Here is a 25,034-nt window from a genome sequence, read left to right as displayed (position 1 = left end):
ATTGCTCTTGCATATCGCAGGGTAGAGTTTGTGCCTAACGAACACATCCCCAAGGGCACAATATCAGATTAGAAACCGAGATTGTCCAAATGTAATCTGGCATTGGCAGCTGACGTTTTGAATATGGAGTCAATGATCTTGAGAGCAGGGATCTTGTGTGTAAACTCAGGAGTGGATGTCAATGCATTAGCTAGTAATAGAAGTTTAAAGCCTATGGCCAGTTTAGGATCTGTAGACACTCTGCATGGGCTTTCATTGAAGCCAGTGAGAGCTTTGTAAGTGGAGTTCTTGAAGAACTGGCCTTTATTTTGTATGTTATGTTTCACACAAGCTCTAGTTCAAAGTGCTTTGCGGCGTTAAATAACATGGAAGGACGTAGATGAGTCATGCACATAAATCGAGAGGGTTTTTTTTACCTGGCAAGGAAACAATGGGATTCTGTCACTACCCGTGTACCTGTTGCAGAGAAAGATGAAATGAGTTGAGAGTCAGAGGAGGGCAATAGGAATCGAGAGATCTGGGATCTGTTCCAAAGTCCGCCTCTGATTCACTGTGTGACTTTGAGCAAGGAACATAGTAACCTCTCCAGGCCTCATTTTCTTCATCTGTAAAATGGGGTTAATATCTAATTCTGTAGGGTGTCATGAAACACAATAATCAATGCTGGTAAAGTACTTTGAGCTCCTCAGATGCAAGGAGCTGAACACAGTAAGTGTTAAAACAACGAGGAGTCCTTGTGGCACCTTAGAGACTAACAAATGTATTTGGGCATAAGCTTTCGTGGGCTAGAGCCCACTTCATCAGATGCACAAAGTGAAAAATACAGGAGCAGGTATAAATACATGAAAGGCTGGGGGTTGCTTTACCAAGTGTGAGGTCAGTCTACCGAGATAAATCAATTAACAGCAGGATACCAAGGGAGGAAAAATCTCTTTTGAAGTGGTAAGAGATTTTCCCAATACTAATTTCTCCCTACTGTTACTCTCACCTTCTTGTCAGCTGTTTGTAATGAGCCACTCTCTTACCATAGTTCCTAGTCCGTCAGATCCTGATTGCCGAGGGCCTCACGGGCTGAAGGGAAGAGAGACACTATTCAAGCTTCTTGCAACCTGGGCATTATCCTTTCCCTGTACTTTGTAGGACCTTCAGCCATGAGTCCTATATTCTGGGTTCTCCAGAGACTGACGCTGACCTTAGGCACAACTGCCCTGGACTGGACGGAATGAGGACTCAGTTCTGAGTCAGAAGCCCTAATCTGCTAACCGTTCACGGAGATTCCCCTTTGGCTCCAGCGTACTTTTAAAGCAGGCAAGTTTTCTCCTCGCTGTCACTGTGAAATGCCAGGTGGTCAGGAGACACAGCATGGGAGCCTCAAATTTGTCACAGCACATTTTGTTGCCCTGATTCACCCATTGGTTCACTTTATCTCTGTGTTACTTGACACCCACGCACAGTGCTTGGGCTGTAACACACTGTACTGCTGCGATGACACCGATTGGTGATGGCACAATTGATTCAGAGTTGACTGACAGTGCAGTGGGGCAAAGGTTATGCTAAATACACTCTTCTTTGTTTGTTTTCTTTCCATGAGAGAGAACTTCACCCCGTGGCACACCAAGATCAAGATGTTCTTGTAAGTAAATTTTTACATCAGATCCATAATCACAGGGTCCTGTGTTACAGCTGATTTCCACTTGCATAGAGAAAGTTTATGTCAAAAAGAGGAGAGGATCTCAGGACTGGGAAACACCTGCTCTGTCTCTCAGAAGCTCTCTAACCTCCTGATCTCAGGAAAAGTCAGTAACAGACAAAATAGATGTTAGAGATTTCAAGGACCTCTCGTCTAGTCCACTCCTGCCAGCCAGTGCTGAATGGTTTCATGTACTCTGCTTTCTGGTGCTTTGACCATCCTAATGTTAAATATCTCATGCAATGGGGACAGCTGGTGTTTTAGTCACCAGGTCATCTAAACTTGCTCTGAACAGGGTTATTAATGTGCCAATAGGTTTAAGAAAAGGGAGGCTGGTTAACACTAGCGGTCCCCTCAGCTACTGCCACCAGTGCTGAAGCGAATAGACCTTTGGGGTGGGGGGAAGCCTCCAGAGATCAGTACAAGGTCTTGTTTATGCGGGGATCTCAGCAAAGAGTCCCCTTCACATCCATTGCATCTGAGTCCCGTTCCTTCACCACTGTGAGGGACGCTATAGAGATCTAAGGGTGAGCACCGTCCCCGCCTAGGCTTATATCATCTTCAGCCAAATGAACTCAGTGGGGCATCCGTGCCAAAGTGTGGCTAGTTCACTGCAGCACTAATCGGGATAACAATGCTCAGCAGTTACATCGTGCTTGGCAAACTGAGCCTCCCAGGTAAGCATTTGTGACATGGTGTCCAGGTTTTGGGACCCTGCAGGGAAGAAACTCTCATGCTTGCAACACCTTAGCTCTGTTTCTCCCAGGGGAAGAAATATCAAGATCTAACTGGAGGTGCAGCGCTATTCTGCTGGCTCCCCCAGCAGCCAGACCAGGTGGATCTCATTAGTTCCCATGCAACAGAAGTGAAAGACTGTGAAATTCTCTTCGGGAGAAGCTAGAGCAGGGGTTCTCAAACTGGGGGTCAGGATCCCTCAGGGGGTCACGAGGTTATTACATGGGGGGGCCGCAAGCTGTCAGCCTCCACCCCAAACCCAGCTTTGCCTCCTGCATTTATAATGATGTTACATATTAAAAAGTGTTTTTAATTTATAAAGGGGGGTTGCATCAGAGGCTTGCTATGTGAAAGGGGGCACCAGTACAAAAGTTTGAGAGACACTGAGCTAGAGTGTCAGACAGGAAGTCTGGGGAATAGCCCACTCGGGAGACAGCTGAGGCCAACCTTGGTCTGTTCTGAAGTTCAGGATTTCATCCGACTCGAGCTGCTGCCTGACGTGAATGAAAGCAGCTGCCAGAATGGTGGTGGTAAGGGGTCGGTAAGAGCCTGTCCTGTGAAGGCTGTGCTGTTATGTTACTTTCCCTTGATGGGGAAAAAGAGAGATTAGTGACGTGCCCAAAGCCAGCCAGTGTGTCGGTGGGTAGAGCAGAGATTGTACCCACTGGTGTTTCCTGGCACTGAGCTCCAGTCTCCAGGCTGGAAAGTCCCTCCACGGAGAGGAGCAGTCTCTCCTCATAGCAAATCCAGTCCCTCAGGGCTGGCTGCTTGGGCAGGGCGTGCCATGCTTTACACACACAGGAGGCTATAAACCTTGCAGCAGTGTTTATTGCTCAGGTAATGGAGACGTTCTGGGCACTGAGCCCCACGTGCTCAGGGGGCCCTGTGCAGCGCGGAAATGCTGCCAAGTAGAACCGATAGAACCAAAATCGCTAGAGATCCTCTGGGCATTTACAAAGGTCCCGCCCCAAATCCGACAGACCAGCCGGGAACTGGCTCGGCTCTCCATTAGCTCCAGGCCACGGTGCTCCAGCTTCATTGGGGAGGAAAGTGTGTGTAGAGGATCTAGGCAGCAATTTACAATGGAAACCTTTACTCCTGCTCTCCTCTAGCGTTCCACCCCAACCCACTCACTGATGGGCAAAGGCCACAGGAGAGCAATTGACTGGAGACCTAGGACTTTCCCCAGAAATCTGGACTGTCTGGTCGTCACACGGGCTGATGCCTCCTCCTTTGTACCAAATGAAGTGTTCGGACGGTTGTAATACTATTTAACCACCATGTAGAACCTTTCACCGGCTACACACATCGCGTCAGTGCAATGCAGCCTGCTCCGAGGTGGAGACTGGAAGGGGAAGGTGGGATAAGGATACCACGCCTGCGCTCACAACAGTGCCTCAAGTTCTTTCACGTCCAGGCAGAATCATGTTATTTTTTAAGAGTCTTATAAAGACACCCACTAAACTAAATGAATCACCTTGGAAAGATGAAGGACGGCGTCAGCCTTGCTGAGCTCTGAACCAGCGGCCCAAGGAAATCTCAGTAGCTCCATGCTGATTCATAGGTCACTAAGCTGCCCCGTTAAATGGTGGATCTTGAAACATCTGCAAATAGAAGTGACCAGCAACTAGGTTTTGAAGCTCTAATTCCCTCTAGACTCCCTTGTCTCCAGCATAAAAGCTTTCATGTTTTGTTCCCCATGTTGCATTTGATAAAGTGTTAAAACGAGCCTCCTACCCAACACTAAATCTGAATCAACCCGGATACTTACAGTAAGCACCTTGCCAGGCTCAGGGAACACAAACAGTCCCATACAAGAGGTGACTTTCTGTTTACTGCAGTGGTAACATGCCAAGCACGTACTTCTCCTATGGAACCCAGCCATCACCTGGGCTTGCAGAACCAGCTCTTTAAAAACGAACACTGCTGCTTGAGCGTATTCGCCAAGGTGACTGGCACCAAAGCTGGGTCCCGGAGAACTGACACACGGAACCCGACCATAACAATGCTTGACCCTTACATGATTATTTCCATTCAGGGATCTCAAAGCACTTTACACATATTAACACTTCACAACACTCTTGTGCGCTAGGTAAATATTCTCATGCCCACTTCAGAACGGGTGTCTCATCTTATCTAGCTCTACACACACCGGCTAGTCCGTCTCTTCTCACCCCCACCCAGCTGGAATGGCCAATCAATGAGAACTCAGGAGTCCTGCCTTGCAGTGTTCTGCTCTAACCACTAGACTAGTAGCCAAGTACACAGGTAACCAGATGGATAGACTGTACTGGTGGTAAGATAACTCTGGTACCTGCCCATCTGCCCTGTCTGTCCCTCACTGGTCTGTTCCATTAGCATGCGTGGATCCAATGCGCTGAGCTAGCTTGTGGGGAGAGGCAGTTTCAGTCTCGCTCTGAACAATTTCAAGGTGCGCTGAGTGGACTGAATTACATTTCCCTGTTCCCAAAGTATCTCCTGTTATGCTTCAAATGATCAGCGTGGCCTTTAGACATCACCTGGGTAGGTCTACAGGAGGGTAATCAAGGACCCCCAGCCCAGCATGGCAGGGAGACTAGTTGCAGGTGAGGTGTGCACAATGGATTCATGACTAAGGGCTGATGCACCCTGTCTCTGCGTGACAGAAGGAGGGTTTATCCCACCTAGATGGAGAATCTGAAAGTGCATAACCAACGGCTCCTTACCCAGAGGGGCAGGCTGGCCTGGCAGAATTAGCTCAGGGCTTCTCACTTTCAGTCCTGACTCATCTGCTGCCTTGGCTGAGTCCCTCTCTCAGTGATACCAACTCTTGTGGGTGATTTTTCACGTTGTACTTAACATCCCAAGCCCCAGCTCCCGGAGTCAGGTGATCATGGGCGAATCTAGGCTTTCATTAAAAAAAAAAAAAGTTTCTAGCCCTCATGGAGCATGCAGGAAAAAAAATGAAAATATGGCCCCTTAAGGCTCAAATGAGCTGCAGAAGCCAAATGAAAAGCACCTAATTTTAAAAAAAATCTCATGATTTTTAAGGCAATCTCTTGATTTTTTTCTGGCGGGGGGTTGAATGCTCATTGAGTTGGCAATGCTGCTCTCGGCCTCAATTTCTTTACATGTCACCTAGGGAAAAGAAAATTGAGCTACTTAGTTACTGTTTTTGAGGACAGTAGAAGATAAAGTACTAAAAAGCACTGGACTGTGTGAGTCAGGACACCTGGGTTCTATTCCCAGCTCTGACATGCTCTGTGACATCAGGCAAGTCACTTTACCGTTCTGTGCCTCTGTTTCCCCACCCACATCTGTCTTGTCTATGTAGCTCGAAGACTTCTCCGGGCAAAGCCTGTCTCTTGTGTCTGTACAGCGTATAGCATAATGGACTCTGATCCCAGGTGGGCATCTTTAAGTGCTATCTCAGCACAAACAAATAGCAATTGCAACAAGTCTTCTTGCCTGACTTATGCAAAGCTACAGCTGATACGGAGCTCCTGGCTGGTCTCACAAGCCTGGTAGTGGGAATGAATCAGCAAGTATCTTATTTTTAAGGTGTAAAGTAGTTTCTCTTTTAAATAGCAGCCGTTAAAGGGCCTTGCTGGTTCTCAGAGGCCGTGGACCAAATTCAAAGGCAACATGAATACGTTACACATCGGTAAAGCAGGTCTGAGCCTAAAGTGGTGCAATTTACATGCCAGGGATTTGGGAGGGGTGTGGGTAGCAGGAAAGTGGCTGGTAAGAAATCTCTCCCCCATGCTCCTGCCTAGACATGCCCAGCGCCATGCAAACCCATGTCATTTTACACCCTCCTGCTACCATTTTCCCCGTTCTTCTAGCTCAGTGTGTACCTTACGCCATTTACATCCCCTCTGAACTTAACCCCGCCTCTGGGGCAGAGGAGCTCTGGTCCTTGTCTCCAGGGACTGATCTAAGGGTGGGCAAGGCTGGCAAACGCTAACTGGCTCCTCCCTGCGTTGGGCTCGTCGGCTGGGCAATGATAAAGGTTCCTGGCATTAGGCCCCCCAAGTTCTTTTGCTGTGTAAAACTTTTATCTTTTAATGTGCATCTGTGGGCGGCTGGGAGGCAGTGGAATTTGAGCCAGTCGCAATAATGCCGCTTGCCTTCCGATCCCTGCCTCTGTCCAACAGAGTGACTCATTACTGAGCTTTTTATTTGCCTTAGCAGCTCTGTCGGCGAGATAAGGAATGCTAATGCACCCATCTGATTTCCCAGAGCCGCATACCATGGGATTGTTATGTGCCATTATAGCAGGGCTCCCTGGTGCAGGGAACTGCAGAAGTCGCTTTTAGGCCAGTCTACCTGTATCAGCCCCCTGCATCCTCACATCCCTGGGAATGACTCTTACTAAGGCTTCAAATGTTTACGGGTGATGGCAGGAGGGAGGATCCCGCGCTCCTGCCCAACCTGCAGCTGCAGGAGGCCCTGGTTTAAGGGGGGCCAGCCACGCCAGGGAGAGGCAGTGATGAGAGCCACACTTCAGCGTAAGCTGTTTCATGCTAACTGTGAGCTCTGTGGGGATAACAGCTTGGGCCCTCTAGGGCTTTGGGATGATCTCCTGCTTTCTCCCAGTCCTGCTTGGGATATAGCACAGATTTCCTCCTGCTATTTTTCTACCAACTCTTTGCATAACTGCATAGCTCAGCTCTGGAAGTGATCCCTCTTCCTGGACCCTCATTTCCACCCAGCTGGCATGAGATAGGAGGCTGAGGCTGATCTTCCCTCAGTCTTTGCCGGAGACCCCAAATCTGCTTGCACCATCCCTGCAGAGCAGCCTGGTATGCAGAGAATGGCTTGCACGGGGGAGCAGGAGCAGAGATGGGTTTGAATCCAAACACTCTGGATCCTGCTACAGGTGTGAACTTCAGAGCTGGCTCCCATCTCTTCCAAGCTGGACTGAAATCCCACCTCCCCTTTTTTTTTTTTGGTCATGTGGATAGCAGCGTAGGTGGCAATACAGCTTAAATCCATCACAACGCACAACCAAGTGGTAGCAGATTTATCTCCTGAACAATATAGTTCTAAAAATACAGACAGAAATGAGGAAGTGACTGTCGTATCCCATGGGTGATCTGATCCCATCCTGCACACGCACCTTTACTCCATCCTGTATGCTGCAGGGTGTATTGAGAGATTCAGGGAGCGGCAAATCTTAGTCCCACTGAAGTCAACAAGAGCTTCGTTGGGACCAGGATTTATCCCAGAATGGCTACAGACGATGCTCTCCCTCATAGACCAGCCTCAAGCAAATTCAGAGTGAATTTGTACTGTGCTTTTCAGCCATAGACCTCCGAGCGCTTTCCAAGGAGGTCAGTAAAAATGGGGAAACTGAGGCACAAAGCGATGAAGGAACTTGTCCAATGTCACCCAGTGACAGAGCCAGGAGTTGCACCCTACTCTCTTTCAGTCTCAGTCTGGCGCTCTATCCACTAGGCTACACTGCACCCCAAGGCCCCAATCAGGGATTGGGCCCCCCTTGTTCTAGGCACTGAACCCACATAATGAATGTGGAACATTTCATTTGGAAATGATTCTGCTCACGTGGCACTCGGGTGATGCCTACAGTATAAACACCTAGCTTGATGGCTCTGGCTGATGTTTTGTGGGTCTTTCCTTTGTTCCTAATTAAGGTGTGGACGGAAACAAGGTCTTTTGGTGGAGAAAAAAGAGACCCCTCTTGCTGACCCTGACATTACTTTGAAAACTCACGTGGCAGAATCATTCCCACAGAAACCAGTCTGATGCCTAAAGCTTATGACTTCAAGTGAGGTTAAAAAGGAATTGATGATTACAAAGATCCTTTTTTCGTGGACATGCTAAGGGATGAGGGATGAGAAATACAGCAAATAGGACAAACAGGGGTGTTTATAAAAAGGATTTGGTTCAGTTTTCCAGGATATAACACAAGCCAAGCCAATGTTGTCCCTTTGCAGTCTGTGCCAGCTATATCAGTTAGATCAGATTTTGTGCCTTATGGAATATGGCAGGGATTTTCAAACTCCTTCCTGAGTGCCAGTGTATTTGGGCACCTGACTCACACAGCCGACACAGGTGCCTGAAATGCCAGGCCTAAGGCTGGATATTCTTTGAAGGCCCACTCCCTTCTGTTCCTACTAAGGGCTTGACCTCAATATCTTGTAGCAGTGAGTTCCACTGGCTAATTATGTGTTGAAAAAGTATATGCTATTTGTGAAACCATTCATGTTTATTTTTTAGTTCTGTTCCCCTTTACTCAGAATGATGTTCCATGCTTACAGATATCACTTCCATCATCAGACTCTGCATCCCCATTAATCCTTTTTTTCAGTAGTGGAATGTGGGTGAATACATTGCTTCTGAAAGTGAGGTGCCCAGCACAGAGTAGGCAGGGGATATATAAGCTTCCCACAAAAAGCTCCACCAATCCTGGCCTGCAAGGGGACAGCTGGCTCTCTCCTGGGATTTTTTTCAAGCAGAGAATCCCAATGGTATTATGTATGTGACAGTGGCAGAAGGGTTTGGAGAGCTGGAGGTAGGAATTCCTTCACTGCATCTGACTAGCCCAGTGTCTGGTCTCTGATGTGGCCAGCCCCAGATGCTTAGAGGAAGGCACGCTAGGGCCTGCAGTAGAAAGTCATGGAATAACCTACTCATTGGGGAAGCCTTTTCCTAACCCACAGTCACTAGAGATTGGCTCATGCACTGAGGCAGGAAGGTTTGGTCCATCCCAAAATGTTTGTTTGTTTGTTTGTTTGTAATCCTTCCTACTGTGATTCTGGGTGTTCTTTTGATGCCCAGTCCTCTTCTGATCCTGCTACGGTCATGACCTCAATGTCTTGTCGCAGTGAGTTCCGTGGGTTCATTATGTGGTTTGAAAAACTATTTATCTGCTTTAAATTTACCTATTTTATTTACTGTTTATTTATGTAGGAAGCTTTACCAGGTTTACAAATTCTTCCCCTGTAACAAAACAACCATTACAACAGTGAGCTTTTGTTTAAAGAGACATTGTCCAGCAGTATAGTCATCAGATCTTTCTATTGAACAGGGTATTACCACAGTACAGGGTGCGTCATGACAACACCCATGACACGTCATTTCTATTGATTTTTTTTAAACTGAGTGAAATCTCTGCTTACACGTTTAACGGATTCAGCGTGTCTACCAAAGGTTAATATTAAAAAGATCAGACAGGTGCGCAGAGGGCTTTTTGCAGGTGTAAGCATTTTGTCTCAGTATTCAGTGAATGATAACCAAATACCTACATGTCTATTTTGCTTGGATGTGTAATTGGAAAATTTGCCACTTTTAATTTCACCAAATGTCCCCCTGTTCTTGTGGTAGGAGAAAGGGGGGAGAAAAGTGTGTGATCTACTTTTTCCAAACCAAATGCACAATAGTAAAGCATGTTCACTCTTGCAGGTGCTTTACAAACATAAATTAACCCTTCTAATCTCCTTGCTCTAAGGTAGAAACACTTCTACCCAGGTTACAGATGGTTAAATTGAAACATTAACCGTGAGATTAAGTAACTTGCCAAAGATGGATGATAGACCCAGGAAGAGAAGCGAGGAGTCGGCGCCTCAGGCCCACATGCTAACATCTAGACTACACTATTCCCTGTCTCTTGCTGAGATTTCTTCTCTGACCTCTGGCTTTCTGGGCTCAGTCTGTGAGCTACTTGGAACAGGGATCACATCTTCCAGTAGGTCTCGAAAACACTGAGCACATTGTGGACTCTGTGGCAACAACAACAACAAAAAATTATTACTTGACCAGATCTTTTTCACCTGTGATTTTAAAGCAGCATATGCACTCAGGTCTCCAGAGAAGAAAAGGCCCACGTGTTTAACCCATTGTAGAGTGGTGCCCACTCACCCCCAGGTATTTCTCCCAATCAGTTATTTAAGTAAACCCAGTCAGACTCTGTTCCTCTCCCCTTCTTTGTGGGTTGCTACCTCTCTGCCTAGGACTGAAGTCTGGTTGGATGAGGAATTGCATGTCTGAGCGTTCCGCATATGAGTGCTGGGTGCATTGATGTCTCATTTGTGAATTCCTTTATTTTGGGCTGGGCTGCGGGCAGAGGAGTTCTTGTTTTCCAAAGCTGTAAGTTACATTAACTATTGTGTGTGTGCCCGGAGGTGACATTCGATACATTTAACCATCTGTCATTCTGGCTCATGACTTTATATGCCCCCTCCCCCTGCAAGAAAGTGCCAGAGCTGTGGATCCAGGTAAATACCATGTAGAAATACAGGCTTTGATCGTGCACTTGAATCTGTGTTAGTGGCCTCCCGTGTTGGTGCAGAGCCCCAGCGACACACCATGCAGGGCTCCAGCCAAGCCGATCTGACTGCAGAACAGGGAACACACTCAGCAAATTCCGATGTTAGCCACAGGCACCTGCGTAGAGCAGGGGGGAGTAGGGTGACCAGATGTCCCGGTTTTATAGGGACAGTCCTGTTATTTGGGGCTTTTTCTTATATAGGTGCCTATTACCCCCCCTCCCCCATCCTGATTTTTCACACTTGCTGTCTGGTCACCCTAGGAGGGAGGTCACCCACTCTCCCAATTTTATGACAAATCTCATGATATTTGGTGTTTTTTTCCTAAAGTCCCAGCTCCTGGGAGTGGGATTACACGAGAATCTCAATTTACAATTAGGAATAAAAAGGGTAAATGGCTGGTCCTCTTTGCCAAGAAAACACAGAACCTCTCGGCTCAAAACTAGAGCTGGGTGAAGAAAAATCAGCAAATCGTTTATTTTTTGCCTACAGATGCAGTTTCGGGTCAACCCAAACTGGTGGTGAATCTGGGTCCAATTTGGTCCATAGTTTTGGCTGAAAAAAATGGCTCAAACCGGAGTCGGACTCAGGGGGCTTAGGGTGCAGTGGAGACGTGCCCGGGTGGAGAGGGCACAGAATTGCGAGCTGGGAGTGGGGCAGGTCCTCCCTAGCTCCCCCCTTTTGCAAACAAATCACTGCCCAGCCCTGCCAAGGGGGATGAGAAGGGATTTCCCGCTGCTGGGGGGATCTGACCCCCAAAACCTCTTTAAAGTCGGGGGGGAGAGTAAAGGGAATTTCTCCCCCCCACCGAGGCTGCTGCCCCCCATGGGGCCGGGGGGCCGGCCCGGCGGGGGAGGAGGCGGCCGGCTGCGGGCGGATCACCTGGCGCGGAGGGAGGGGCCTCAGCCGGGGCTGGGAGCGCCGGGCTGCCCCGGGAGTCCGCAGGCGGAGCGGGGCGCTGGGGCTGCGGTCGCGCCCCGGACACGGCAGGTAAGTGCGTCCTAGTCCCGCTGCCCGCCGGGGGGACCCCGTGCGCCCCAGGCAGCGGGGAGGGGGGAGCCCCCTTCCCCGCCCGTCCTTAGGGGACCAGGAGCCGAGCCGAGCCTGGCCTTGCTGCTGGGACCGGGGCGGGCTCCCCGCTCTGTGCCCCCGGACAAGAGCCTGAGCCGGGGGGTGGGGGGACCTGCTGCACGCGGGGACACGCCTGGGGGGGTCCCCAGGGCTCCCCTGCTGCCCCCCCCCGGGGGCCAGTCCTGGGCTGCTTCCGCTTTGGGTGCTGACAAGACTTTCCCCCTTTAGCCCCGGGCTGTGGGGCTGCTGTTGTACCCCTGGGTCCCACCCTACTAGAGAGACACCCATAGGTGCTGCAACGAGGGGGCTGCCGCACCCCCTGGCTGGAGGTGGTTTCCATCATATACAAGGTTTGCAGTTTGGTTCACTGGCTCTCAGCACCCCCCTCCCACTATACAAACTGATCCAGCGCCCCTGGAGACAAAGGGGGGGAATATCTGTTATTGGAGGGGGACCCACTTCTGTCGGTGAGATAGACTCGCTTTGGAGTCCGGCAGACTCTTCCCGGAGACCCTCAGCTCCCTGGGGAGCCCAGAGCTTGTCTCCTGCACGAGGAGAGGTTGGGTCAGTAAAAGATCCCTTCACACCCCCCCCCCCTCCGTGAGAGAGAAGGAGGAGGTGGTGGGAATGGGGAATCTAGTCCTTTGTTCTCTCCTGGCTCAGGAAGGAGGCAGCCCCCCTAGATTAAGCTGCACTTTGCTATGGGTAGCCCGGCGTTTCCAGTCTGAGGAGCAGGGTTGGGGTGAAATCCCTTGAAGGGGCTGCTTGTCTGGAGGCTTCCCAGTGCCGCTCATTGCTGCAGCTCTTCGGGGGATCTGTGTCTCTGGCAGGGATGGGGAGTGAAGTGCCTCAGAAGGGGGGAAAGTTGCCCCAACCTTCCTTTCCTGTGGCGGTTTAAGCTTTTAACAAGAGGCTCCCACTCCCACGGATCGGTGCTGAGAGTGGATGCTGGCCCAGGCTGAATACAGACCGCGGAAGGGAGGCCAGTGTGCTTTTGTAGACTTGTTGGAAAGGCTTTGGTGGTTCTAAAAGTGATTGTAAAATGTAATGAAATCGTCTGTGTGCAGTGTAACCAATCTCCTCTTTTGTGTGGCAAACATACAGCCCTCGTTCACAGGGGGGGCCGTGTTAGTCTGTATCAGTAAAAACAATGAGGAGTCCTTGTGGCACTAAACCAGGGGTGGGCAAACTACGGCCCGTGGGCCACATCCGGCCTGCGGGACCATCCTGCCTGGCCCCCAAGCTCCTGGCCTGGGAGGCTCCCCCCAGCCCCTCCCCTACTCTCCCCCCTTCCCTCTCAGGCTTAGCTCGCTTGTGCAGTGCCCAGGGTGGCAGGGCTGTAAGCTCCTGGAGCAGCGCAGCTCCGGTCTCGGAGCAGCGCAGCTCCGGTCTCTGAGCTGCGTGGTGGCGGTGATGGCAGTGTGGTCCGGCTCCAGCTGGGCGGCGTGGCTGTAGCGCTGCCAGCCACCAGTGTTCCAGGCAGTGTGATAAGGGGGCAGAGGGTTGGATAGAGGGCAGGGGAGTTCGGGGTGGTGGTCACGGGTAGGGGTGTGGATAGGGGTCAGGGCAGTTCGGGGGAATGGGGTTGAAGGGGGGCAGGGCTCTCGGGGGAGCAGTCAGGAAGGAGTGGGGGTTGGATGGGGTTCCAGGGGCAGTCAGGGGACAGGGAGAAGGGGTGGTTGGATGGGGCAGGAGTCCCAGGGGGGCTGTCAGGGAACAGAGGGAGTTGGATGGGGCAGGAGTCATTGGGGGGCAGATAGGAGGTGGGGACCGGGCCATAACCCCTTCTCCTAACTGGCCCTCCATACAATTTACGAAACCTGATGCGGCTCTCAGGCCAGAAAGTTTGCCTGTCCCTGCACTAGACTAACAAATGTATTTGGGCATAAGCTTTCGTGGGCTAAAACCCACTTCGTCAGATGCATGGAGTGAAAAATTCAGTAGGCAGGTATATATATTACAGCACATTACATTACATTACATCTTTTCATGTACTGTAATATATATACCCGCCTACTGTATTTTTCACTCCATGCATATGATGAAGTGGGTTTTAGCCCACAAAAGCTTATGCCCAAATACATTTGTTAGTCTCTAAAGCGCCACAAGGACTCATTGTTTATACAGACCTCTGGTATTCTCGATCAGGTCCTTGCCAGGATTCTTGGGCCTAATCGTATCACAGGTTTAAAACCATAAATGAGAGGTGTGCAACCATTCTTGGCCACCAAACTCCAAAAGCCATTACGCTTGCTTTCCGTTTGATTGCATTGACCCACTGCAATCGCTGTTGATTAACTTGCTGTTTGAGCAGTGATTGCTTAGAGGAATAAGACAAAACAAAAGTCTTCAGGGATCCAGAATACCGTCGACATTGTCTGTGGCATTATTATGTGGTTAGCTTACGTGAGGGCCTAGGACTGGATTCTGCAAAGACTTACGCAGGTGCTTTACCATAAACATGTGAGCAGTCCCATCAGTTCCATCGGGTCACTCGCATGTGCAAAGTGAAGGGTGTGAAGCGTCTTTTTAGGGTAGAGGACCCAGAGAAGTTTCCACTAGTTTATTTTTCCATCATTAGTACAGTGGTTAGTGGCACTGTTTGTGGTGCCTGCTAGTATTTAAAAGGTTACAGGTTTTATAAGGTTGTTACAGAATTAACCTTTCTGCTCTGTACGTTCAGTCACATTCTGCTACCGGTTATATAGCTGCAATCATTTCATTTGAGTTACTCTGGATTCACACCTGCGTGAGCAGAATTGAGACCCGTTTCTATTGCTGTATACTGAGCTCGTTATACACAACCATAAACAGGAAGGAAATATGATACCGATGTCACATTTTGTTGTGCTGCCAAGCTATCCCATCAGCAGCTACTTGTTTCTTTAATTTAAAAACCATTAAGGCATAATATTTGAAACTGATCTAGGCAATTACCTCATCCCTGGGGAGAAGTCTGGAATGTGTACTTGCAAGAACAAAATCTTTCGCTAACAATTTTCCTCATTCACACCTGTGGATGTAACTGAGCCTGTTGTCTTTATTGTGCTGTGGGCGAGCAAATCAGAAGGTGTTTCCTTAAAGTTGACAGAGTTACGTGTGCAAGAACTGGGATTCTGTGCTGGCAGATTAGTACTTAATGGGGGGTGAGACAGAAGGCTTGGAACATAGAATATCAGGGTTGGAAGGGACCTCAGGAGGTCACCTAGTCCAACCCCCTGCTCAAAGCAGGACCAATCCCCAGGCAGATGTTTGCCCCAGCTCCCTAAATGGCCCCCTCAAGTATTGAACTCACAACCCTGGGTTTAGCAGGCCAATGTGCAAACCACTGAACTATCTCACCCCCTGGTTAGCCTAATATATGGGTGTTCCTATAGCTGTTCAGCACAATAAGGATGGATGTTAATTCCATTATTGCTGGGAACATGATGAGGTTGCTGACAAGTTTGAAACATGTGATTTCTAGATTCTCAAGGTAATTGAGACACTTAGTGCTCCCGGAAGTCACTTTAAAAGAAAAAAACGACTGTAGGTTTTCTGTGAAGAAAATGACACGAATCCAGTAGTGAGAACCCCAGAGTTATGAACACCTCAGGAATGGAGGTTCTTCGCAACTCTGAAATGTTCGTAATTCTGAACAAAAACGTTGTGGTTGTTCTTTCATAAGTTTACAACTGAACATTGACCCAATACAGCTTTGAAACTTTACTACGCAGAAGAAAAATGCTGCTTTTATCCATCTTGATTTAAATGAAACAAGCACAGAAACAGATTCCTTACCATTTCAAATCTTTTTTTAAACTTTCCCTTTAAGTTTTAGTAGTTTATGTTAAACGCAGTACTGTACTGTATTTCTCTTTTTTTCTTTGTCTCTGCTGCTGCCTGATTGCGTACTTCTGGTTCCAAATGAGGTGTGTGTTGACTGGTCAGTTTGTAACTCTGGTGTTTGTAACTTTGAGGTTCTACTGTAGATGGAGCATTAGGAAGAACTGTGGTCTAGTGGCTAGTGCCCAGAAGAAGTAAACAGGACTACTGACTAGCTGTGTGGGCTGGTCACATTACATGCCCCTATAAAATGGGTATAATGCTATTTAATTCCCAGGGGATGTGAGGCTTAAAGAATTAACATTTGCAAAGTGCTATGAGAATCTCAGAGAAAGGATGGCAGATGGAAGCGCAGTGTATCATGTGCGTGCCCATACAAAGTGTACCCTGAATAGTTTAGTGTGTTTCATGGATTCCTGTGTGCAGTAGTTAGAGAAATCTTGTGACGAGTTTCACTCAGTTGTTTGGTAAAAGAAAGGAGTTGCCAGAGATCTGCATCACAGAGAAAGTGGCTTTTCTCTTTTAGTATCCAGTGAAAACTGCAGGAGGGAAGGAAAAGTGGAGCGATATGCATAGGAATTCTTGCTCTGCTGAATCCCAGACTAATGCCGGACGCTTCTGATTGTTAGAGAAATAGAGCAACACAGTGGACTAGCAAGGGTAATTTGAAGGTGCCTGAGCAAATATTGTGTGGTTGATAAGCAACTATCAGCTCCTGAATTTTGTAGCAAAGTGGGACCTCTAAGCACAAAGACCAGTGAAATGCACAGTCTGTAGGATCTGCTGCTGTGGTTTAAAGTGCTCGGAGAGCAAGGGCTTCTGGGAGTTCATGCTTTAGGAAAAAGTGGGCAGGTTTCCCAGCTTCATAGACTGAGGGGGCTGTTTGTTCATCAGTGCCTGTAAATTACCTGTATTTAATGCCCATGAGTGCTCGAGGGAGTTACAGATCATGTGCACTCTCCTGCATAGTTGGGTGAGAACAAGCCTCCTGGAGCTGTCGCTTTCATGCAGTGTGTCTTAGGCTGTGTCTACACTACACCGCTTTTAGCAACACAGTTGTGCCACTTCAGCCATGCTGCTAAAAGGTGCACAGTGTAGCTACTATTTGTCAGCAGGAGAGCAACTTCCACCCCCAACGAGCGGCAGCCGACAAAGTGCTGTTCACGCCGGCGCTTTTCGTTGGTAAAACTTTTGTCATTCAGGGTTGTGGTTTTTCTAACACCCCTGAATGACAAAAGTTTTGCTGACGAAGTTCCAGTGTAGACAAAGCCTTACAAGTGTCACTTGGGACATGAGACTTGTAGAGGCTGTTGCAACAAAATCCAGCATATAAAAGAATCATCGAGCTTTTCTGTAGACCCTGCAAACTGAACCGGTGGGATTCAGTCTAGTTTCTAGTGGACAAAGGTGCATCACACACATACCATCACAACTGGTGTTAATTGGTCCCCTTGATGGTTGTCTAAACAAAGACACCAAGAACTGAATGGGCCATAGAGACCTCCTTAGAGGTGTCCGGGGCACGTTGGTAGGACATGTGAAGGTGGCTTGCACTGCCACTGCCTGTGCTGCACCTGTTCTGCAGACAGAGGCCCTTGCTCTGGCATCTTTCACCAGCACTAAGCCCTATGCAGGGGCTGCGAGTAGCTAGGAGAGGAAGAAATCGCTCCACTGCAGACTGTAGTGATCAGCAGGAGGACCCGACTTCTAAGGCTCCAATCCTGCAAACGCTGAATGAAGCACATCTGAACTCGATGTGTGGGAATTGTTACACTGCCCTTAGGTGAGTTCAGGATCAGGGCCTCTCACTGGGGACTACCTAGCAGAAATCTGGAATTCGTAAAGAACAGGACATCAGAATCTACGCGTCTTTGCAGCCTAGAGATTAAAGCAGAGCTATTTTGCCTCTTAAAATTTTCCACCCGTCAGTGCCCTGCTGTGGGTATTTGCAGTTGATCAGAAAGCGTAAGTCACGCACTTCCAAAAAAGAAAATATGGAGACAAAAATTTGTACTGGTTCCTCCAGTTTGTACCAAACTGCTCCCATCTGTCTGCGGGAAGCAAAAGTGCTGTTTGCTGACACCTGGCTCTCTGATGCCATAAGCAACCGTGGGAGGGGCTGCCCACCATGCTAGGGGGAGCTAAAGGAACCTGCAGATGGTGCGCTGAGACAGGGCAGCTGGGCATGAGAGGTCACTGGGAGAAACCGTCTCAAGCCAGAAACTGCTTCATCTTGCTTTGTACAGCTGAGCAAATCCCAGAGACAGCGAACAGTGTGCAAAACCCTGGCATATGCCCAGGCCGACTGTCCTTGCTCTTGGGGAATGAGCGCCAGTGTGCTGTGTTCTCATGAACCTTGTGCCTGTCTGGAGTCAAAATTCCTGAAGAGTGGGTGGGTGAGTTCCTCCCTGTCCGGTTTGCATTGAATTTTGCTTGTTAACTTTGACCTTGCTTATTGTTAGTCATGTGAGCTGCCACTGTGGGAGAGGCCATACGTGAGAGCTGAAGAGAGATCACACAGACTGGAGTCAGAGGAGACAGGCAAGGGAAAAACTGGAAGTACCAATCCTCTAGTTCCCTATAGATACAGCTCATTGCTGCCTCACAGAAGGGACTGTGAAGGCAAAGCCATGAGACTATAGTGATGGGAAGCCACAAAAGTAACCTAGCTAGGTAAAGGCACCTGTCGATGGACAGCGATGGTCCCTAACCTCTATTTGCCAGAAGTTGGGAATGTGCGACCAGGGATGGATCACTGGATGAATATCTGTTCTGTTCATTCCCTCTGGGGCACCGGGCATTGGCCACTGTTGGCAGACAGGATACTGGGCTAGATGGACCTTTGGTCTGACCCAGCACGGCCGTTCTTATGGATTTTGCCATGCCAATGTAAAGTGCCACAGCCTTTGAGTGGCACGCACAGAGAGTTGGCACTTCGCTGTGTGGAAGTCCTGCCTGATTGCTAGAGTGGGGATATAGATTTATATCAGTTGTGTGTCTAGTCCAGAGGCGATGCATTGGGGGGTGGGAGGGATGTGGGGTCATGTCCCCCCCCCCAAAAATTGCTTCTTGGCTTGTACCTGTGCTGAGCATGCTCAGTAACATCTACTGAAGCCGCTGCCCTGACTCTGCCCCCCCCCACTATCAGCAGGTTTGGGTCTCATACAGATATAGAACTCTCTTTCTATCCATGCCAGCGACCGCCTGCCTGTCTGACTAGACCTGCTTAGCAAACAGCAACCACAATCACACCCCCGACCTGCTTAAAAATACATTGAAATCCGCCTCCCCAGCCAGCGATCTCATTGAACGGGGTGATGAAACGCTGAAACAGTCTGCCCTGCCTGAAGACGTGGGCTGGCCCCGGGGCATGGCTTTAGGATATCTCTACACTGCAATAAAACACCCAGAGCTGGCCAGTGTCAGCTGACTGGGTCCCGAGCTGTGAGACTATACGACTGCAGTGTAGACATCCAGGTGTGGACTGGAGCCTGGGCTCTAGCTGTGAGTTTAGTGTTTCTAGTCTGAGCTGCTGCATGTAAATTGCTCGGGGATTCTTATGAGCCATTCTCATCTCTTCAGTTAAAACCACTCTGGCTCTGATTCTGATTCTGCCCCCAACTATTTCCTCGTCATGCCAGGGAGTGATTAGAGATCCCTGACTAGTGCATAAGGTGTTCTTGTTCTGCTTGTTTGTGCTGTTTGAAGTGCCAAGCCCTCTTCCTTTTATCTGAGATTATTGCAGGTGGGGACAATGGTCCTGCCTCTCTCTCGCTGGGCCCAGTGTGCACTGATCCGAGAGGATTCTGTCTCTGTTTACAGCAGGAGAGAAGAGCTGTTATGTCAATAGCACGGAGCCAGAAATGCCCTTTCAAAAAAGGGGCCCTCAAGAACCCCATGGGATGTGTCTGACAGCAGAACCGACCTGGGTCTATGCGGCTTGCTGTTCTCTCTCCCACAGCGCATCATATAGTCAAAAGAGACCTCCGACTCCACTTCAGTTTTGTCCCAGGCTCGCCTCGCACCTGCTCCACTTATGGAGGAGGAAGGACGGTCTGGTGAATGAACTACAGGACTACAAGTCAGGAGATGTGGCCTTTGTTCCCAGCTTTGCCAGTGACTTCCTGCCTTCGGCACGTCCCTTCACCTCTCTGGGCCTCTGTTTCTCCATCTGTGAAATGGGGAGGAGGACACACTGCAGCGATCAGAGTAAAGCAGAGATGCTTGCGCCAGTTAAGCTGGGTGGGCAAAGCTTTCGGAAGCCGTGAACTCTGTTGCCGCCTCTCAGCAAATGGTGTGCCCCATGTGGGTTCAGCGCTTATGTCAATCATTCCTGCAAAATCCATACCACTTGCAGCATGCTATTCAACTGCAGGCTCATACAGCAGAACTAGGGTCAGAGGCTGCAGGGTGATTGATCAAATAGGTGCTGAGGGTTTTCAGTGCTTTGCTGGCTCTTGTCTTCAGGCTGTGCAGGTGGTTGGTTTTTTTTAATGCCGCTGCTGTTGCTGGATGCAGAAACCACCTGTAGTTTAATGTGATTATCACTCAGCCTCAGCAAGGAAATGAAGTGCTCCTTAATGTGCGTTTAACAACGGCTAACCCTGGAGGGCTTCATGCCAGAGCCTGAGAGACACAAATGCTTATGTAAAGGCGCTGGTCTGACATCAGGGTACTTAGTACATCGTTGTATTGTTTGCCTGAAGCCACATTTATGCAATAGCTCCTGCAGGCTAATCTGAGCCTAGCTTCTTTTTTTTCCTCTTCTTCCCAGAGATCCTCCCAAGGTAAATTCGGGCGCATTATTTCACTGAAGTACATCGTGTTTTTATTTTGCCTTAAAACTTGGGCAGCGGGCCCAGCTGTTGTGGCAGTTTCCGTTGTTGCAAGTTGTCCCAGGGGGTGAATGACTGAACAGGCTGTAGAGCCCATTTGGGTTGAGGTTGGATGGCCTGTCGGCTTATGGGGGAAGAAAAATGGATTTTGTGATGTCCTTTTTTTAGAAACCTCTTTCCCCCCAATGCGTTGTGGGATCTTGCCACAAACACTTGATCAATTCCCTCAAAGATAAAGCCTGTAACCAAGGGGAGGGCGCCTTAGCCAGTAACGCTGAACGTCAGCGCTGCGTGCCAGGGAATGCGGCTGCTTCTGAGAGGTAGTGGGTTGATGGAGACAAGACGTCTGCTTATCCACCAAACACTCAGTGTGAGCCTTAGCCCTGACCTAGAGGTGAGAGGGTAGTTTGGTTTCTAGGGCCAGCTGAGTCCTTGGCCTCTCCGGTGGAGGGTCAAGCGTGACATGGGCACCTTTCCATAGGGAATTGGACTGAGACTCGCTGAACTCCTTTCTCATTGGCCGCCCAACAGCCGCCATCAGACAGGAACGAATGAGTGTGTGGGGTAGGGGCTTTCAAAGGGCCTATGGAAGTGAAAAACACCAACCCCCCATTGATTTGAGTGCATCACTCTCCTAGGCTCCTTTGCGAATCTCAGCCGGTATGCATTGTGACTCATGCTCCTTGCTTATTGATCAGTGGGGTGAGGGAGACCCCTCCCATCTTTAGCATTCTGGAGCCTCCTTTGCACTCGCAGGGCTGCAGCTATAAATGATTTCAGTTCAATCACACTGGAAGTGTAGCTTCCTAGGCTGCACTGCTTCAAGAGCTCTGATTAAAATTTGGAAAGTACCTAGGTCACAGAGCCAAATCCATTCTCCGAAGCGATTTAGGCACTTAGGAGCCTAAATCTGATAGGAAGGCAAAAATTCTCCATAACTTTCAAACAGCTGTGACATGGCCAGTGGTCCAGTTTTCTTTATTAACACAGTCACACTGACTACTGTTTAGCTTGGTCTAATGCTTTCAGTGGCTTTTCTTTCATCACATATTACAGGCCAGTGTGGTCTAGAGATTAAGTGGCTAGAAATCAATGGCTAATAGCCAAGATGGTCAGGGATGCAGCCCCTCGCTCTGGGTATCCCTAAACTTCTGCCTGCCAGAAGCAGGGACTGGATAACGGGGTAGCTCACTCAGTAAATAGCCCTGTTCTGTTCACGCCTTCTGAAGCATCTGGTACCAGTTACTATCAGAGACAGGATACTGGGCCAGGTGGACCATTGGTTTGACCCAGTAGGGCCTTTCTTAAGTGTTTGATCTTGCCCCGTTGACATCAGTGGGAGCAGGGGAAGCTCCAGCGTAGCAAATCTGGAAGTCAGCACGTCTCATGTTCTTCCCAACCCTGCCAGTGACCAGCAGCACAACGGAGGAAGGCAGGTCACTAACTCTCAGCTTCAGGTTTCCCCACGTGTTAAAAGAGGCTATTAACAACCACCCAGTGGAGCTGGAAAGATGAATTAATTGTGCTTTGAGACCCCCAGACCGCAGCTGCTCCAGAAGTATAACTATTATTTCAAGTGATACAGATACAATGGCTGATTTGATATCCAGCTGCACGTCTGGCTATAACACAGCATTTTAAATAGGGACTGGAGCCAACAGGCACTCTTGAACCTTTCCATTATTAGTGTCTGACAGAATGACACCCTTTTTCTGGGTTGAAGTCTGCATCTCTCCCCGAGCAGCACCTGCCTTTCTGTAGCAGGAAGTCAGCTCTCGAACATAAGCTCTTATGGAAGCATGCAAACAAACCCTATATGTTTCCCCACCGCCCTCTTCTATCCTTACCAGGTGTTTCAGGCAGTAGCAGTAGCTGTTTGGCTGGTTAGCGCCAACCCTGATGTTATTGTAAATGAGCATGTCCATTCAGCTTGCAATGCTGGGGCAGAGGGGAACAGGGAAGGTTTTATAAATGGATGGATTGCAGTCAGTTGCCAAAACAACCGACGTACTGTATCTGCAAAGGTGATTTAAATGGAAACATTCCAGGGGCTTCACTCTGCTGGTTATATTTGCATCCATCTAATGAACATCTGGAAGTAATTCCACAATCTGTGGTCCCTTTTATCTGTAGAATAACACATAAATTAGCAGCTCTCAGGAACCCAGACAGGTGTGCGTGTACAGAATGAGGTACAGTACTGTGTGTGTAGTGAAGGGAGCATTTAAAATGAATATTGATAATAGTGCAAACCGTAGAATGCCTGTTACATAGCATCTACCCAGGGGTATTCATCTTCAAAGCACTTTATAGACAAATTAGGACCTGATCCAAAGCCCACCGAAGTCGATGGAAAGATTCCCATTAAATTCAGTGGTGTTTAGATCATATATTATGGGCCAGTGTGGTCTAGAGATTAAGTGGCTAGAAATCAATGGCTAATAGCCAAGATGGTCAGGAACGCAGCCCCACGCTCTGGGTGTCCCTAAACCTCTGACTGCTAGAAGTTGGGACTGGATGGATGACACCCAGTTGTGCAAATCAGTAGAACTCTTCCCTGTTTCACAGGTGAGAAACTAAGCAGAGAGGTTTCTCCAAGGCACTGTGGCAGACCGGGATTAGTCCTCCAGAGTTCCTTGCTCCCACTCCTGTGCTCAGAATACTGTCTCTCTAACAGGTATTTACAACCTGTATGTTCAGCAGGTTTATGGTAGCAATATGGAAACGAAGTGATGACATAACTTTATTTTCACGTGGACTCCTTGGTATGATGGTTTGAAAGCCAGCCGTGGCCCGTAGACAAAATTCATCCCTGCTGTAAACAAGCACATCCCCATTGACCCCAATGGAGTTTCACTTGCTTAGACCACAGATGAATTTGGCCCCATAAATGCCTGTACACCAGCGGCCCTCTATTTATTCTAGACAGATTGAGTGGCCAGTTGGTAAATTACTGGTATGGATTTGAACTAGTGACCAAGAACTGACAGATGCAATATCCTGTTACGAATCCTCTGAAATGTCCAACCCTCTCTCATCGGCGATTGTTTGGCCTTCTTAGCACATAGTCCAAGAAAATTACCCATCCGCTCTGCACTCTGAAGGCCCTGAAGCATGAGTTTCTGTAGTCATGAACAGCCTGCTAGTTGGTGAAAGCTGGGCATGACTTTTCCTGAGTTGGGCCCTTAAAGAAATATTTGGTCAGCTTCCCCCCAGCTGCAATGCCTGACTCCCATCATGCGCTCCCTGCTGTCATCTTGAAATGAGAGAAAAGCAAATGCCTGAGATGCCTTTTACACGTTTCTCATTAAACAGGCACATAGTGCTAAGCAACAGCTTTAATTGAAATGAAAATGGGGAGCAGTGGGTGATTGAAAAATGCAGCTTTGTGGAGAAGTTATAATATCTTTTTGACACTGAACTGTCAGGTTTTATCAGAAGAGTTGCAAATTCTCTGCAAAACTCCATGGAAGAGGACTGGAGCTTTTGATCCAAAATCCTTCTTTCAGGGTGAAAAGATCTATGACCAGACTAAATCATCATGTTACAAAAGTAACTTGGCCTTGGTTACACAAAGGAACCATTCAGTCAGAGCAGAATGACCCAGTTGTGGATTCTGGGACTGAGTTATTTTCATTTTTTTTTTTTTTTTAACCAAAGAGAGTTGAACCATTTGACTGAAACAACCTTGCGATTCTAACGGTTTGCGCTGGGGAAAACATTGGAACAGGAGCCGCCCACTTCCCCTCTGCCAGTAACTTTCTGAATTCCCATTTTCAATTTATTAAAAAACCTATTAATAGAACTCTTTACTATTGTAACAAATCCATGACTATGAGCTCTCGCTATGGTGCACATACTGGCCAATTAGCACTTGATAGGGACTGCAGGGACAGAACTCAGATCCTCCCGCTCCACCAGCCAAGGGCCAAGGTTTTCAAAAATCAGAGTGACATTGTGGCCACGTTGCAGTCACTGGGAGTTTTGCCATTAACTTTATTGGGGCCAGGATTTTACCTCATGTGCCTAAAGTTAGGCTCCTAAATCTCTATTTAGGCTCTCGAGTGGCTTAATTTTCAAAAGGGCTGAGAATCCAGCAGCTCCCATTGAGCCCGGTGCTCCATATTTTTAAAGATCACTTACTTGGGAGCCTAACTCTAGGCTCCAGTTTTCATAATCTTGGTCCAGGTTCTTACTACTCAACGACCAAAGCAGAATAATATTAGCTACTAGCAGTATGGGGCATATGCTACAAAATTTTGCTGTTCTTAAACCATTAAGCAGAAAGGGGTGTAACACACACATGGATGCCAGCTCAATGCAGTATTAATACAAATCTCTCCCCCCCAAAACATGGCATACCTGGAAAGTTATCCATCAAAGACATTGTCTAGTTGCAGGAAATGATTGATACCTATTTCTATCATAGATGAAAACAGCAGCTTTTGTCCGCAAGGTCTATATACGCAATCCAGGGTACTGCTGTTGTGCTTCATTGCCTTCTCCTGGCCCAATGCATCACTGGGATAGCAGACTAGGAGAACCACAATCAGCTGTGTGCCAGGGAGCATACATGCCTTGTAGGTTCCCATGGTGATAGTGGGCTCC

The 25,034-nt window shown here is 48.5% G+C and overlaps 1 protein-coding gene and 1 long non-coding RNA gene across 5 annotated transcripts in view; one reads left to right on the top strand and one right to left on the bottom strand.

Annotated features, from left to right (window-relative positions):
- The window catches only part of LOC120389399, a 33,244-nt gene extending 31,796 nt beyond the window's left edge, over positions 1–1,448 (bottom strand). For 2 of the 3 annotated variants that reach the window (XR_005590901.1, XR_005590899.1), the window contains exon 1: positions 1,026–1,448. This is a non-coding gene — a long non-coding RNA (uncharacterized LOC120389399). Of the gene's footprint in view, positions 1–988 lie in introns of all 3 variants that reach the window. The other variant, XR_005590900.1, reaches the window with a different exon arrangement.
- Positions 1,449–1,521: 73 nt separating this feature from the next.
- LOC120389398 (non-compact myelin associated protein) overlaps positions 1,522–25,034 on the top strand; it is a 30,618-nt gene continuing 7,105 nt past the window's right edge. Inside the window, exon 1 of one of the 2 annotated variants that reach the window (XM_039511944.1) lies at positions 1,522–1,633. The gene's annotated coding sequence lies outside the window, so the exon portion shown is untranslated. Of the gene's footprint in view, positions 1,634–11,580; positions 11,686–25,034 lie in introns of those variants that run through there. The other variant, XM_039511945.1, reaches the window with a different exon arrangement.

The sequence above is a fragment of the Mauremys reevesii genome, linkage group 23 (genome assembly GCF_016161935.1).
Source record: "Mauremys reevesii isolate NIE-2019 linkage group 23, ASM1616193v1, whole genome shotgun sequence".
Classification (NCBI taxonomy): Eukaryota; Metazoa; Chordata; order Testudines; family Geoemydidae; genus Mauremys; species Mauremys reevesii.
The sequence above is the reverse complement of the archived record's forward strand: the minus strand, read 5'-3'. Positions and strand labels throughout refer to the sequence as shown.